Source organism: Ixodes scapularis, unplaced genomic scaffold, assembly GCF_016920785.2.
Source record: "Ixodes scapularis isolate PalLabHiFi unplaced genomic scaffold, ASM1692078v2 PGA_scaffold2__306_contigs__length_199485367, whole genome shotgun sequence".
In the NCBI taxonomy this organism is placed as follows: domain Eukaryota; kingdom Metazoa; phylum Arthropoda; class Arachnida; order Ixodida; family Ixodidae; genus Ixodes; species Ixodes scapularis.
Genome location: NW_024609857.1, coordinates 159,703,425 through 159,720,279, shown reverse-complemented (window position 1 = coordinate 159,720,279; position 16,855 = coordinate 159,703,425). Strand labels below are relative to the sequence as shown.

Here is a 16,855-nt window from a genome sequence, read left to right as displayed (position 1 = left end):
ATGGCAGAACGTAAAGGTCATTAGAAAATCCTAAGGCCTTTGGCGTAAATGTCCTTTTAAATGCCCGTCTGACAGAGGTATAAGACTTCAAAATAAAGGTCCTGTTTCGGAAGAGTTTGAAGGATGGAGGGGGAGAATGTTCTGCAATCAGGACGGGGCTAGCTGTGCACTGAAGAATCTCCTGGGGCATTCATTTATGGCCTTATTCAAAGTATTGAACTTGTGAATAAGATATGTCTCCTTTAGGTTCTCTTTCAATTGTTGTGCGAAAACCGGATTCGAAAATGATAACAAAAATGTTCTCGATGGTGGGCCCAGGCAGGTTTAGGTGTTTTGAGAGTGGCAGGTGGGGAAGAACAGTGGCGTGACTAAACCTAAAAGCTAGAGCCGTTTGTCCAATGTACTGCCTGCTACAGACATCGAGGTGTAGCAGGTAAACAACGTTCGGAGTGCTGCTGTCATAGCTGCCTTCTATGTTCCACGTAAAGTTTGAGTGCGTGCTTTTGTGCACGTCGTTTCTGAGATGTGCTTGCACACTTTTTCACCAAAGTTTTTGGCACGGTCGGCAGCTTATGCTTTCGGGAATGGTGGTTTTTGATCTGACTACTACGTCCTTGAGATTCCGCCCGCGTCGGTAGACTACGCGAGGTGCGGCGGGAAGTACTTCTTTCATATTTCTTTCAGGCGTTCGCTTTGTGGTAAAATATTGTAGTCTTTGCTCAGTATGTTGTTGATATTCGGAAGATTATTTGCATACGTCAAGATGAGGGTAGACTGCTCGTTTTCTATCGTATGTTCTTTTCGTTTGTTGATCATATATGTACGGTTCAAGTCCCTCGCCCTGCTTACGGCACCGTCAATTACAAAAACGTAATTGACGATGCCGTAAGCAGGGCGAGCGAAAAGTCAAATGCCACTTCTATCACTGTTATTTAATTTGTCTTCTCATCGTAAAAAGTTTGTTTTTCTGATTTGCGCAGTATTTTCCATCTCAATTCAATCATAATTATAAACCTTAAGACAAAGAAAACATAAAGGACATAGACACCACCGTCTCATATGATTATGAGACGGTGGTGTTTGTCCGCCTTTGTGTTTTCTTTTTCTCAATTTTTTTAATTATGATTGTGCTCCAGCTTGCCTGTGTCTTGACTCTTATTTCTCAATTCGATCATCTGCTAGAAAATAGGGCTTCATGCAATCTTAACACTCAGCCAGACTTGATATTTTGCATTAGATTCTACGAAGCTTGGTAGGATGAAATCTTGGGCAAGTTGGTGATTCCAAATAGCAGCGACCACGCAGAAAGGTAAGGACAGGGGGAAAAAAGGAGACACACAGTAGGACAAACAAGGGCGCTGTCGACCGTAGCGAGATACTCACGCCCTCAGATGCGCAGCGGCATTATCAGCCTTTACGAAGCTGTGACACCAATCAAATACAATGCCGCATTCATACACCGATTGTCAAATGATGGAAACCAGATTAGGTAACCCCTTATCACTGTTATTTGATGTTTCGCCTTTTAAATAAGCTCCACGATTCCAACGCCCCTTGATGTTTTTTTTTTTTCACGTAGATTTTGTTGTATTAATTCTCCTTATAATGTACAAACCAATATGAATGAATGAATGAATGAATGAAAAATAATTGTTGTATAAAGTTTTAGACAGTAGTATGTGATTTGAAATAGTGGCTGAGGTTCAGATTGTAGGTGGGCGATTTGGTCAACCTGGACTTTTTAAGATTTGCATCGCGCACTGCAGTCATTACACAACCGCACGTAATTAAAGTAAATCTCTCGTGAGTTTGGGTAACGACTGAGGTTTGCACAAAGATTTAGACCGGTTTGTCTGTCGAGTTGCTTTGCGTATTGGCGGCGCGATGTTTTGGTGGCGCCGTCCAATGGTTACCTTTCCTGACGTCATTACCTTGTGAACAACAAGTTTGAAGGTGTTTGTAGAGAGCATGGTGGAAGCTTGAAATCATAGCACTTTCAAAGCAACACTGCCAACACCGTCCAAATTGAAGTTCTTCCATATTCTCTTATTTGCGTCGATGGGATATCCTTTGCCGACGTCATAGTCAGCATTCGGCCTATCGTGGAAGACCGATCACAGCGACGCTTCTGATCGCTCACGTCGCCAATAGGCCCCGAGACCCGGGCGGTGTTGGTCTGGGGGGCGCGCGGCGCTTTCGAGAAATCGAGCCTAGAGGAAGCGTTTTGGGCGGCAGTCGGTGTCGTAAGGCGCGTGTTTTCTTCCTCCTCTCGGGCAGCGAATGACGCGAGGGGGGTTCCGGCGCTCTTACGCAACGAGCCCGGCTGGCAGCCCCGTCGCTGTGGGGCCGAGAGAAGGGACCCCGGGTTCTGCTGGCGCTGCCCCACCGATTTAGCAAGCGCCGTCGACGCTCTGCCGCCGCAGGCTATGAATAGGAGCCGGGAAGTGCTTCCGTAGAGCGGACTTTCCCCCGTCTCTGCGGTGTGTGTGTACTGCACGCGGCTGGACAGCCTCCGGCTTTGGAGTCGGAGACCGCCCCGACCCCAGCCTTCTTCGTTCATTAACTTGAGCGGAGTTCGAGCGGGTGTATACACCTGTCGGTGACAGTGCGTTAATCTCAAGAGGGGTACTATCTCCAGACAGCTGTAAGTTAGTTGCCAGCCCCAATGGGTGTCTCGTCACCTCGGAGAAATTTAGCCAGTGTAGTACCTGCTTGCCTGGGGCCTTTTGTCTTTGAAAAGGGTCCGAGCCCTGTATCCCAGGGTTCTGCTACGCGGGATTTCGTTCCATGTGATCCTAGCTGCTCTGCGTTAACACACTCAGCTACCGATCCCCCGAGGGTTTCGTAAGATTCATCTTGTGAGGCTACCGGCTAGATCAATAAAACCGAAGGTAATTGCTTTTATTTAAAAAAAAACTGCCAGTTTTGCATTTGGCGTGTGGGTGTACTTGGCCGTAGACATCGTTCAGATGCGCTGATATAGTATATGTTATATATAGTCACGACGGCCACCGAAACCTGAATCGAGCGGCCGTGAAAAAAAAAAAAAGTACTCTAATGGAAAAGGCTTTCAAGGACCTGTTCGGCTCGATTTAAGAGGATGATCTGACATGATGTCAGGGGATGGCTATCGGTTATTCTTACCTTAGAGCAAGGTATTAACTGGTTTGTTCTGAAAGGAAACTATAAGAGATTAAAAAATATTAAACGAGCTATTGATAAAAACAATAGCGAGATTATTGGAGCGCCCATTCATAGATTAGTTCTGAAGTCATATAGAGTATCCTAGAATTTATCAAACACCTTACTGTTATTTATTTTAAAAAAAAGGGAGCTTGTAAGCTAAGTGTCTAGGGTACCCGCGTAAGGTCGGTTTCTATGTAAGTCACTGCGTAGCTATCATCGGGCCGTCGGGGTTTGTCTTTCTCGACTCTCTCTTCGTATTACACTCACCGCGAAATACCGACGATATGCGATACGCTTCTTGTAACCAATGCCAGCGCGTTCTGTTCGAACTACAGGTCTTATAAGCCGTGCGTGGGCGCATATGTAAAGAATGGAATCTATCCATGACCGAACATTGCGCGGTGCGCCGGCATCGTTGTAATGACATTACGCGGGAAGCTCTACGAGGCCGCTCCGGTTCGATATAAAGAGCGTCGAGGGGCTGCTGCAGTCGTCAGAACCCGTCGAAGCTTGTGATGTACGACCCAGTGCTCTTGACCACGTGTGTTCTTCTCACTTTGTTTTAAGCGAGGTTGCCTGGAAATAACGCCGCATCTCGACGCTGTCATCCAGGGGTGAGTTGTTTGACGCCGTAGGTTCGCTTTTCTTTCTGTGTCACTTACCCGACATTTTGCCCAGCATTCATTAACAATTTCTAAAAAAACGGGATTTTTTTTTTTTTTTTTTTGCGCGAGTTTGTTTACGTTAGTTTGATCTTTGAGAGTTTTAAAGACGTAATACTACAATATTCGCGCAAAGTGCTCGGGACTTGCTGCACACAACTAACATTATGTCGTTTCTCTTGTACGCTTGTACAGCTTTGGGCTCACAAACCAGCTATCGACAGAAATGAACTCGAGAGAGTTGGAAGCCTAGCAGGTAGATATGTGTTTGGAAATTACAGTAGGGAACTCAGCTTTACAAGTGTGCAGTAATCCTGAGGTATAAACAATTTCTTGAAATAAGGGGGAAAAACATTACGGTTAAATCTATTTCATAACAGGTATTAGTGTACAGTTGGTATACAGCGCAATTTTCTTCTCGCCTTATATGTTACAACGTGTTGATCATGAATGAAAAGTGCGCGAATACAAATGTAACACAAACCAGTTCAAAATCTTTTTTTTTTCCTAAACTTATTGGCGAATCGAACAGAAAATGTAAAAATAATGAACATAGTGACTTGGTTTTAAAGTTTGTTTACCGCATCGGGAGATGTTCCTTTTCATTCGAGTAGTTCTTCGTTCGTGATTTCTTTGAGCGATTGCACGCGTGCTTTTTGAAACGCTTATCTTGTTCTCCTGATGTTGTGTAAAAAGAAACTGCAGAACCCAGGGATCCTGGGTTCGAGCCCCACCCCTGCCCGTTTCGATCTGGATGAGCATCGTACCGGCGTGCGGTCGTGTATCACTACTGCGTGGTGCACGTTAAAGACCCCAGGCTAGCGGTTGTACTGCACTGGCTAAATTGCTCATCTACAGCTGGGAGACTCGCCGCCCCTGTGAGGCAGACCAAGTTCTAGGCTGTATAAACATACACAGAACCCAATTATTATTATGTTGTGTAAACATCTCGATGCATGTATCTCCCCCATGTAACGCCGTCCAGGCGCTGTGGGTAAGTGAATACATAAATGAAATAATTCGGAAGAAGTTCTGCCTTCATCCCGTGCTTGTTGCCCACCGACGGGCTCTGACTGAACGTGCGACGACATGTCATCAAAGACAGTAAGCTCTTTCTGGAGGTCAAGAATATACCGCGTTCTTAAACACGTTCCAACTATCTCGAATGTCGTCACTTATGGTATCCGTTAAAACATCGTTTTGACCTCCACGCCGTCAGAACGTGTTTACACAATATGCGTGATTGTCACAGATTCTTGTTTTACCTCACCTATATTTTCTCGCACATTCCAGGTTGAAATGTTAATTTATTTTTTCGTTCCGCATACGAGATACGGAACCCATATGACATGAGGACGAAAGGAAATGGAAAACGTCTATGGTTAAGCTCTTCATCGGTCTTGGGTTTCCAGCTGCACCTCGTGCCGTCCCTCACAGCTAGTACGTAGAGAGCTCTGAAAAATGTTGAGCGTCCACTTTCCCGCAAGGCACTTAAAAAAGTAAATAGCTGCGATTCACGAAGATAGCTTAACAAATATCGAATTAAAAAAAAGAAAACAGTCTGCGGTGTGACATTGCGCATGACGCTTCACCGGGCTCAATGCCACGGCGCAAACTGCTCTTTTACGTCCAAACGTGTTCTCAGCCCTTTTCATTCTCCGAGTTGTCCCCGTGGACACGGACGATGTGTTATCCCGTGTGCCGTGCGGTAAAGTAAGCAATCCAGATTTCTTGGAGGGGCCGTGCACCAATATTTGATTAGAATGTTGTTGCTGTTTTCTTTTTTTTCACTTTACACGAGCTCTTTGGCGCTAGTGGGACTCAAGGATACTCGCACGCAACGCCACTGACCAAGCAACTCCTTTGTTACGGTGTAATTTCAAGGACAAGAGAGAGCGTTTTCTTTCAATCTCTCCTTCGCAAAACTTGACGGCGTAGCTGGGGGGTCGCAGTACCAACACCGCCTAGAAGACAAGGCCGTAGTGCTGACGTTTTTGCGTCACCAAAGAAGGCCAACGATGGACACAGATTGGAAACGAGTGCAGCGTCAGGGCACTCGGCTTCGAGTGAAGTTTTTTCAGTTCGACGTTGACGCGATCCTCGTCTCCAATCTGTGCCCAGCGTTGGCCTTTGCTGGTGACGACATCTCTGTCAGCACTATGGCTTTGATATCTAGAACCTATGAGCAGTACCCCCCCCCCCCCCCCCTTCCCCCCGCGCCCCAGTGACGATATTTGAAGGCGGCTCATAGATTAGACAAGAGCATTGCGTGAACGCTGCATTTTGGGCTCGTGATCATGGATAGCTCGACAAGCATTCGGGTAGTGGCCCGTGTCCAATCGCTGCAATGACGACAATAGCCGAACCACAACAATGTCCGGAACTCGGCGCGTGTCCTGTACTTGACCGCTTTGCCAACTCTAGAGCCTTATGCTTAGGTGAAAGTAGGCATTGTAGCTTCGAATCTTGAGGTTTTTGATGTTGAATTTTCTAAAAGAAGATGACATCAAAAGCCTAATCGCCAAGTTCCTCTAGACTAATCTTGAGCTCCGTGAATTTTGTTTGTAGTCCTCTGCAGTTCCCTCGGACGATCCAGGTATTGGGTTGTTTCCTTTTATCGTTGTTGCGTTCTAGACGCTGCGTTAGTCTATCGTTCGTGGTGATTGATGAGTGCACTAACGAGCTCGCAGAGTCTGTCGACCTTCCCTTGGATCGCATCGACTTTCCTTTCGAGCTCGCCTATTCTTGTCGTGAAGATGTCAACGTCTTCTGTCGTGGTGAATTTATGTTCGGACTTGTTCTTGGAGTCGATTGAACGGAGAAGGACGTTCCAAGCGTCGGTGGTTGGTTGTGTATACCTTGAGTCCTGAGCGAATGCTCGGAGGTGTCCAAGGGGGCTTTGTTTCTGCGGGACTGGCCCGATGCCGAACCCTGAGAGTTCGTCCCGGCGTCGGGGGTGTTTCCGCTGCGGAATTTTTCGTTTTGGGCATCCGTTGCTTGTGGTCCCACGCGCGCCTCCGCAATTGACGCACTTGCGTTGGAGTTTTGCAGCCTGTGGCAGGGTCGTGTTAATGTCCACAATTTTGGGCATCTGACGTCGTCCCATGAATACACATCAGCGTTGAGGCAAAGCATGTGGCGTCTGTGGCGGCGGTGTGGGTTGTAAGACGATACTCGGATCGCTCCGTATTGCATGAATCGTGGTAGTGTTTGTCCCTCCAAAGTGAACACGATCCCGATGGTCCGATGATTCTGGCAGGCGAAATTGTGTTTTCTTCACAAGGTGAAGAATAAAAATCAGCGTGCTTTAAATCGTGATTTAAATAAAACCAATTTTATAATGGTGATTTAAAATCAAACTTTTCCCCAAAAAATCATCTTGATTTTCCTTAATTTTTTTATTTACCATGTGTTTAATAATTGATCTTTCCTATGCGCATTTCTTTTGTATTAGATAGAAATAACCATCGAGTAAGAACAATTTATGTAAGGCTAAATACGAGCAAAAAGAAGTATATCCTTCTGAGCAAATCAGAGCGTTGAGCTTGATTCTCTGCATTGCGCCCGTACGCTACGTAACGCCCAGTTGCAACAGAATTTGAACGCAAAAGAAACAGAAGCTACAAAAGTAATGTTCTATTGCAATCAAGACAGAACTGTAAGGAAAAGTAAAATAAAGTTTTAACTGACCAAGAAATACGAGCTGTATTTCTCTAGTATGGTGGGGATTTCAACAATAACGGAAGTTGTTAATTAAACTGTACTTTACATTTAGAGTAATAATTTCTTCCGCATTGTTTTCGCGATCGGATGAATTGATCAAGTATCTGCAATCTTGAAACATGTATCTAGTAGTATGCAATTAATATTTTCTGGTTTCAGTGATTTAAGTCAAGCTAATCTGATTTACTTGGTTTTCCTGTTTTTTTTTCCCTCGTAATTCTTTATTTATTTATTTATTTATATTGTTTTGCGAGGTTTTCCTGCTGTTGAGGCCTCTGAGGTGTGTAACGCCAGGACTCTTCGTTTTTACGGCGATCGTGTTTGACCTTTCGTGTGCTCGAACGGAGCATTCGTTTTCGCTGACGCCCAACCTGATAATAGGTGAGCGGCGTTTGGCAACTTTCGGTTCCTTAGGAAATTTCTTTTTTAGCGGTTGACAAACCACGACGATTATCTGCAAGCCTTTCCAAGCATGGTTCTGAAGACTACACTCTGGAGGTCTCAGAACCGTGCTTGCGCAGGCTTGCAGATCATTGTCGTCGTTAGTCAACAGCGAAACAAAATTTCCTTAGGAACCGGAAGTTGCCTAACGCCGCTCACTTATTGCGTCGTAGATGTTCTTGCTGGCTGTGTTGGTGACCTCTTCACGGCATAACGGCTTCGAAACAACTGTGTGCGTAGGTGTCGATGACACAGAAAGGTATATTGCAGGGATGACCAAGCTGCGGCTCCTTGCGTGTTAAACTGCGGCTCGCGGCTCCTCCCCCCCCCCCCCCCCCCCCCCGTCACACACACACACACACATATACAGACATATACAGGCACTTCCCCGCCTCTCTCCCGGTCACACGAGCACGTCCCCCAAAAAGAGAAATGGAATGCGTTTTAAATCGAAAGAAAGGTTGCGGTTTGGCAGCCTTGTGGCACTACTTCCTTATGTACAGTTGAACTGTTTTTGACTCAGATAGATTGAAAGTAGTTCGAGTTTTTTTTGCACTAAACAAAAGATTGCCCCCCCCCCCCCCCCCCCCCCGCGGCTCTTGGGAGTTTCGTAGTTTGGTTGGCGGCTTTTAGGCCGTCAGCTTTGCCACCCCTAATCTAAGGGTTGCCAGCGAGGACGTTTAAATATCCCCAAAACAGGCATGACGTCACGCCCAGCAACGCCGGAAAAAGAACTCGAAACCAGAGTTCATCAATTGAAGAGCGTGTTGGTAACATTGACTGGCAACAGAAAGGCCCCGAGTTTGTTTTCTTCTTTCTGTCGGCAGTCAGAGTTCCTTGCACACCGACGCTGCTCTCATTGTCCAATCGCCGCTCGGTCGGCTGCGTTAGGCCTATAGGCTATGTCCTCCTCAGGGATGGGCAAAATACATGCAAATATGTATCGAAATACAAATACAAAATACTTTGTCACAAATGTATTTAATTACCAAATCTACTTACATTTTCAAAAAAAGCATTTAATTACAAGATACAAATACAACCAAATGTATTTGGTCTCCTCTAAGTACTTTTCCCAATACATTCCTCAAAATTTGCGTCAGCGAATTCAGGGCGCCTGCAACGGGTTTCTGGGTATCTCATTTTAATTTTGCATCGCACACTCGGGTGTTAGTGTGCGAGGCTCTAGTAACGTAATATAAAATATAGCCACAGAAAATGTAATCAGCTTGGACGTAATAGGTGAAAGAAGTACAGAGCTTCAAGCAGCTTTTTTTGTCGATTACATTTTGGTATACCAACAAAGAACCGAGATGACCAAGACGCGCAGCACTAGCTAGAGAATTTTTTATTGTTGCAACTCGCACCAGTAACGAAAATCTGGACGACCCGCGCATTTAGAATGTTCCAGGCAAAAGTATGGATGGAAATCAGTCTGTAAAGCATCACAGTTGTCACAGGCACATATTTAGCCAGTCTGCCTGTGAACGTCGATTTTGTCACTCTTGCCCTGGACTAGCACCGTAATCACAAAGTCACTAAACGCGTTTGCTTGATTGAGAGACACTGCGTTCGGTGCAGAACGTAGTTTTCTTCCTGCTCGGGACAGTGACAATAAATTTGAGGGATGTATTTTCGCCCACAAAATTGTATTTAATTACAATTGTATTTGAAATACCCCCGTTTTAGTATTTAAATACCCGCGTCAAATACATTACCCAATTTGTAATTAAATACAAATGCAAAATACACAAAGTATTTGAAATACGTATTTCAAATACTTGTATTTGAAATACTGCCCATCCCTGGTCCTCCTCCGTGCCTAGAGCCACTAAATGAGCTGCGCTTAGAGTATCGGCACTCCGTTCCCCGACATTGTTGTAGGCGCCGCCATTTTGGCTCGTATGCAGAGCAGACGCAACTGCCAATCGTCATGATTCAAAAGTACGACTTCCTCAGCATTAGAATCGGTGTTAGGAAGCTGATATAACATTGCTTTTCTCTGTTGTAAACTGATTAAACACTTGTGGAGGGCGGAAAAGCGTTTCTTGTGATTTCAGATAAAGCTTCAGATAACTGGCAACCATGATTTTACGACACAATATGGCAAAGTGTCGTTACTCTGAAGCGTAGCTTATTTAGTGGCACTATCCGTGCCTATGGTCGGCTGCTTCTGCCCGCTGCCACGGCTGGCTATCGATATTGAATTGAATTGATATCACAGCACGACGGTAGGCAACGAACGCGTTCTGGGAGCGGACCTACTGCTTTCACAAACCGGTGCCTCGTGCATGTGCTCGCCTTCCGAAGCTGTGCTCTGACGACTCGCTCTAGACGGCGCTCCAGGCGCGGCGTCCAGAGCGTTCGCCACATCCCGACTTCCTGCCAGGCGAGTGTCGCGTTCCGAATGTCACCTGTGTGTACGCCGGTTCAGAGGGGGACGCCGTCATGGAAACACGGGGCAAACAACCGCGTATTTGCCACAGCAATGCCATGGTGGCTACACGGTTATGTACCCCTTATTTACACGGGGGCGCCTGTTAACTGAGTTTTCCCATTGGCCGAGAGACCGAGAGAACATTCCGTGGCCGCGCCTACTTCCCTTATACCAGGCTCCATTTTTTTTTTCGCACTTCTAGTTTTTTTTTTTTTTTGTTTGCCCAGTGCCGGTCCTCAGTAATGGCGCGTTCACACTGGAAGCGGATGCGCGTTCGCGAAGCGGTTGCGAACGCGGTTGTATGAAGATCCAGTACAATTGCACGCGCACTCGATGACATCGAATGCGCGTGCAATTGCACTGGATCTTTATACAACCGCGTTCGCAACCACTTCGCGAACGCGGATCCGCTTCCAGTGTGAATGTACCATAAGTGAGGTTGCAAATACAGCGCCGCCTGGATATCGTGCTTTTCAACTTTGCTGCTATATTTCGCTTCATTTCATTTTATAATAAAGACCAGATATATGGGTACGCACATTTCTTGTCCGCTCTATAACCGTGGACTACTTTCTGTGACATTTTTTGATGAGGAGTGCGCGTGAAGAGCTTTAGTCGGTATTCATGCACTCGACTCGGTATAGGGAGTATTCACTGGCGGCCATATGTGTGTGCGCGGCTGCTGAGCGCGTGCTGACGGCGAGCTTCCGCAGTCCTTTTGGAGCGCGCATTTAGCACCATCAAGGTTGCCGGTCTTAGCAGGCTATTAATGTGAACTCGTTCTGGGCATGCACTCTAAACATCGCCCTCAAACATGGCCGTCCAGTGAATACCTGCTATACACCAACTGGCAGTTTGATACTTTAGACCCATGTTCCGGATAAAAAAAACAGGACACGGGATGGCTAAAAAAACATGCTTTTCGTGCAAGGCTCGTCAAATTATGAGGCGTTGGAGGAAGGCGAACAAAAAGAGTTCGAAATAAGGACTTAACGCAGAAGGCTGCATTTTTCCAGCGCCTCATAATTTGACGAGCCTTGCACGAAAAGCATGTTTTTAGACCGGAGTTTGGAGATAGTTTTTTTTACAACAACATGGGTCTAAAATATCAATGTGCCCACCAACTCATGTTTACAAACAAACCGGAGCGCCCCTAGCGGACGCCACCGGCGCCGCGCATACGCGATGTGGGTGTGGGCAAAAAGATCGCCGTCGCCCATGAACAAGCCATTGAAATGCGATGTTGTCGGTGTCGGGATGAGTCCGCCTCTCCTTCTTCGCGTTCGAGTTGTTGATTCTACGTCTTCCTGACGATGTCCGACTACTTGAGCGGCGTCAGCGAAATTACCGAGGCTCGTTACACCGCAAAACTTCCCGTGAATGACGTGACATGTGGCAATTATTTCCGCGTGGACGCCGCAGAATGCACGCTAAAGCCTGATTCGCATGATAAGATTTCGCTCGCAGTTTTCAGTCGCGCCGCCGCTCGGGCTGCAAAAGCGTGAACCGCAGCTGAGATGTTCGACGTCGATACTGAAAATCGCAAGCAGAATCGGACCAAGTGAATTAGGCATAACAAGTCGGTGATGGTCACTGGTAACAATGATCAACATCTCCTTGTATCTACTGTTTACGTCCAGCCTGCTTACCAACCTTCAAACTTTAGTCTTTTGAGGCCTGCACTTACTTCTTATCGCAAGTATCGGGCCAACATTCGGTCTACGGGCCGGCGTCGCCTATGAGAGCAGACGATAAGCAGAAACGTTTGAAAGAGCAGACGGCAGTTCGAACGATGAGGCGAACGTTTGAACTTGAAGACGCACTGAACGTAGGCCGCAGGTGGTCCGCACAACTTGACGGTTTTCTGGCGTTCATGTTGGAACAAAACAAACAAATCTGATGATCACAAGTATTCATGAATTCAACCCAAAGTGCTTCCCGCCCAAGCACTCGTTGTCCGACGGCGTCTGCTTTTCCCTTTTCACGGCACATACCCAGATTCTCGGAAGAACCGAGCACGTGAAAACTGACCTTCAAACCTTTCTCGACTCTTTTGGTACGGCCCCAGTCGCGGCGTTTTGACGAGAAGGCAGGTTTTTTTCTGGTTCCTTTCAAAACAACGCAGGAATACACGTTAGGCATGGGGACTTCTGCCCACAGCCCCAGACCGGAAGTGCGCCCGACGCGCCACTACAGCGCCGTGACGTCACAGAGTTGAGTTCGTGTATACCTTTTACTGCTCAGCCGCAGGAAGTTGTCCACAGGTACTAACGATGTGCGCCACCAAAAACGTCACGGCGGTCGGCCTTCCACGATTGGCCAAAACGCGCACTACGACGTCTCGAGTAGGATGGTGTCTCCTTTCATCTGTGGACGTAATGATCAGACTGTCAAGAGTGACGGCGTTGGTTGAAGGACGCGATGACAACAATCTTCCACCGTGCTTTTTACACACACATATATCGATCTTGACGCTGGCAGTTGATGATCCTGGTCACGACGTTAGAGATTGGAACCCTTATGGAGCCACCGAAACGTCTCGTCCCCGTTGGGAGGTGTATTGCGGTCACTGCGGGGTCACTGAGTGCCGCGTTTCAGAGGTCCCATGATTCACGATAAAGAAGGCGGGGGTGGTGTTCGTCTTTCCGACAACGAGGGTTCACTGGACCTTTCCTGCCGGCAGGTTGACTCGCGGCGGGCTCTCGAAATAGCGTCCTTGCGGCGGCCACGAGGGGCGATGTGTGTACACGCGAGCGGGTCTTCCGCCGGGCCTGTTTTCCTGCCCCATGGCGGGTGTGCACGCACGGGCCAGGCTCGAGCTGGCTGGCGGCGGCACCCGTCGGGACGGCCCAGATGCAGTGCCCGCATCTCTCGGCGCCCCGGGCACCCAAACACTTCCGAGGTGCCTCGCGGGCAGCGCCCGGCTGGGAGGGCCAGACGTCTCTCTGGCGACGAGATATTTTACGGCAGTAGCGGTATACTTGGCCCGTTATCCCCGTCGATGGCCCGTTGTCTGGTCGTCGCTGTAACCGAATCGCTAAATTTAGACGAGAAAACTTTCCCCCCGCTGAACTCGGCGTCACGCGGGCGGTGTTCACATAACGCTGTGACGTCACGTGACGCCGTGATTTCGCGTGACTTTTTGACGTCGCGTGTGGCACCGTGATTTCCCGTGGCAGTTTGAAGTCGCATGGCATCACGATGTCACATGACACGGAAGCCCTGGAGGGGTGGGAGGCGGCATTCCTCGTGTTAGCAGCTTTTATGGGCAGTTCTGTAACTGAGCGGTAATCTATACACCGACACGCGGGTTTGACGTCACGGAGCTGCGGCGGCGCTGTGATCGCGCCGGAGCCGGGGGGTGTGGGCAAAAGCGCGCACGTTTCGCATGGGCGTCATAGCATTTCAGCATGCCGCGAAGCTGTGTTGCCGTTAATTGCACCGAAATGTACAAGAAAAGCAGCGGGGTGAGTTTCCACAAGTTCCCGGCAGACTCTGAAAGGCATAGAAGGTGGATGATATCCGTGGATCGAAGAGAATGGTCGCCTCGCGCGAACGACCGTTTCTGCGGCAAACACTTTCTTGGAGGCAAGTGCATGCGGCTTCCATTTCAATCTCCATCCCGAGGCTTGCTTAAGTGCAGGGAAACCGTTGTCTGATCAAGACCACCCGGATTTTGTTCCCACGGTGTTCGCGAACAACGCACCGGCCAAGCGCTCGTCGGAGGCTCGCTACGCCCGTGCTACCGAGCAGAAGGGGATCGGCGACAGAACGGCAGTGTTGTAGGCGTTACAAAAAAAAAGTAACGAAATACGTTACTCGTTACTTGCAAATAAAAGGTACGCGTTACTGAGCTACGTTGCCTATAAATAAAAGGAACGCGTTTCCGCTACCGATAAAATGTAAGGCACGTTACTTCTGCGTTACTTTTTTAAATTATGATTTAAACACATTTTACGGTTTTGACGATACAGGTCATATATCAAGCAGAAACTGAACATAATTACTTTATCTCTTTTTACGGTTTCACCTAAATACTTACGAGAAAAAACGCAAAGAAAAACATGGCTTGACGCCTAAAAACACGGAAACAATTGAAGTGTAACTCTTTAAGACTTGGGAAGTAGTAACGACTAATGTAACTACGTTACTTGAAATAGTAACACAAGTACGTTACCCGTTACTGTGTCGAAAACGCGACGAGTAGGGTACGTTACTGAAAAAAGTAACGCGTTCCTGGTAACGCCGTTACTTGTAACCTGTTACCGCCAAGACTGCAGAACGGACAAACCTTTAGTGCCTTGTGGTCATGAGGGTATGAAAAATATACCTTGACTTGAAGACGCTCTGTGTATTTAATCAGTTAATGAATACACACACTTCCGCAGACCCACTGTCTGCTGATCCCGCCGGCAGTGCGGAAACCGACTCGATGTAATCGTATACGCCTCGAGAGACTTGTACGCCTGCACCGTGTCGGCCGTGAACTGGCTTGGCGAAAAAACTAAATAAACGACAACCTGAGCCGTCGACTTCGGTGGCACCAACTTTACGTCGGAAGTCCAGCAGGTCTTGTTTACGGTGTACGGATCCTCGTAGGCAACGCCGTCCACGCACGGTTTGTTTCGATACCGCTACCGTTCAGACTCGGGCAACGAGCTCAAATAGTCGGGCATAGCATACGACATACGTTATGAGGAAATACGACGCACAAATAAAGATACAAGCGTCCCTACAACGTCAACAACGAGCGCACGCCATAGAGCGCAATGGCGAAAACACGGAGAGCCGGGCTGCTTTTGCCCACATAGCTACCGCGCATGCGCGGCCTTCCGGCCGTGTTGGTAAACAGAGCTGCTCCGCGTGTCGGTCTATACTCGCGGACAACTTTCCGTGGCTGCCCGCTTGGAAAATCTCGATGATGGAACGATGATGGAAAAAGCCCCATACAAGCATATCGTATTGTGGGGCATCCTATTCCAGCAAAAAGGCGGTACAAGCTTAGTGGATTACGACCGAACGATGCAGATGGACGGAACCATACGAACATTATAGGACATCCATTTCCAGCGAAAAGGCGATGCCAACATGGTGGAGCCATGTGGGTAAAGCCACCCCCCCCCCCCCCCTCGTACCTGTTTCATACAAGGACCGTACAGGTGAACTAGACCATACTGCATATCGTAATATGAGACGAAGCACAGCAGCGAGCTGTGTACAAGCGTGCTGGCTTCACAGGCGGGAAACAGCACGATAACCTTTTCCAAGGTTCTCGTCAAACACTAACAGTGTAAAAACCCAACGGTTTGGCGTGTTTCTTTTTTTCGTTTTTTTTTTTCTTTTTACACAAACAGATCGAACGTTGGATGTCCACGAGTCTCTGAATCAGCGTAGTGGTTTGAAACAAGCATGATCCTTGCACACCGATACACTATTGTCCGAGGTCCTCGTGGAGCACTAATAGCAGTGGAAACCTGTAGTTACTTGCTAAATTTGGTAGCAGGTATTTATTTCTAGAAAAATTACACGCGGCAAAGCTTAACTCTATTGGAAATATGATAATTATAAACTTCATAACTCAACAAAGGTGTCCCTTGAGCTGTCAGATCAAACTCCCACTCTCGTCGCTCAAAAGCTCCTGGCTTTTGAGCGGCAAGCTTTTGGCACAACTCCGATGTGTGTGTGCTGAGAGCTCACCTGCGATGTACAAATTTGATAAATTTGAGATAAAAATAAATAAATGCCTCACATATAAGGCAAAGAAGGGAGAATCTAAGATACCACGCTAATATCATTCCTTGTAACAGTTCTCAAATGTTCTGATTTCAAAGAATGTTCATGTCTTCACTCATAGCCAGAGAACGCCTCCCAGTTTCAGCATGAGTGCAATAAATCAGTGCAGAAACCTAGACCTCGTAAACCATAATGCACATGAAAATGAATGTTTGCCACATAGTCATGCATGAGTGGTTGGCTCAAATCTTGAAATACATTTGTAGTGTTGAACGTTGTTTAATAAAACTTCCAGGTTGTAAATTTGACAGTTTAAACAACCATGAAGAACATTTTATGTCACGGAGTTATTTGTGACACATCAGAAATGGGGCAGCACTGTCATCCAATGCATACCTAACAAGAGTTTGCATTTTTTTTCTTTTTCTGCACCGCATGTTTTATTTTGATGTCCATACAGCCCCCTTTATCAAAATTTCATTTGTAGAGCCTTCAATTGGCTCTAGTCTAACTCGTATGACAGATTTGGTACCTTAATTGGACCTCACTCGGCATCAACACTTTTATATATTTCTGTAATAATGAAAGGCAAGAAGTATGGGGTTTAGTAAGTGTTGTACACGTTCCTCAAAAAGTGAAACAAAATCTCGTTCCTCGTCCCTTCTGATTTCTG

General features: G+C 47.1%; 1 protein-coding gene across 1 annotated transcript in view; it reads left to right on the top strand.

Annotated features, from left to right (window-relative positions):
- Positions 1-16,855, top strand: part of LOC8040843 (sine oculis-binding protein homolog A) — a 215,711-nt gene that overhangs the window by 31,348 nt on the left and 167,508 nt on the right. The gene's annotated exons all lie outside the window — the stretch shown is intronic.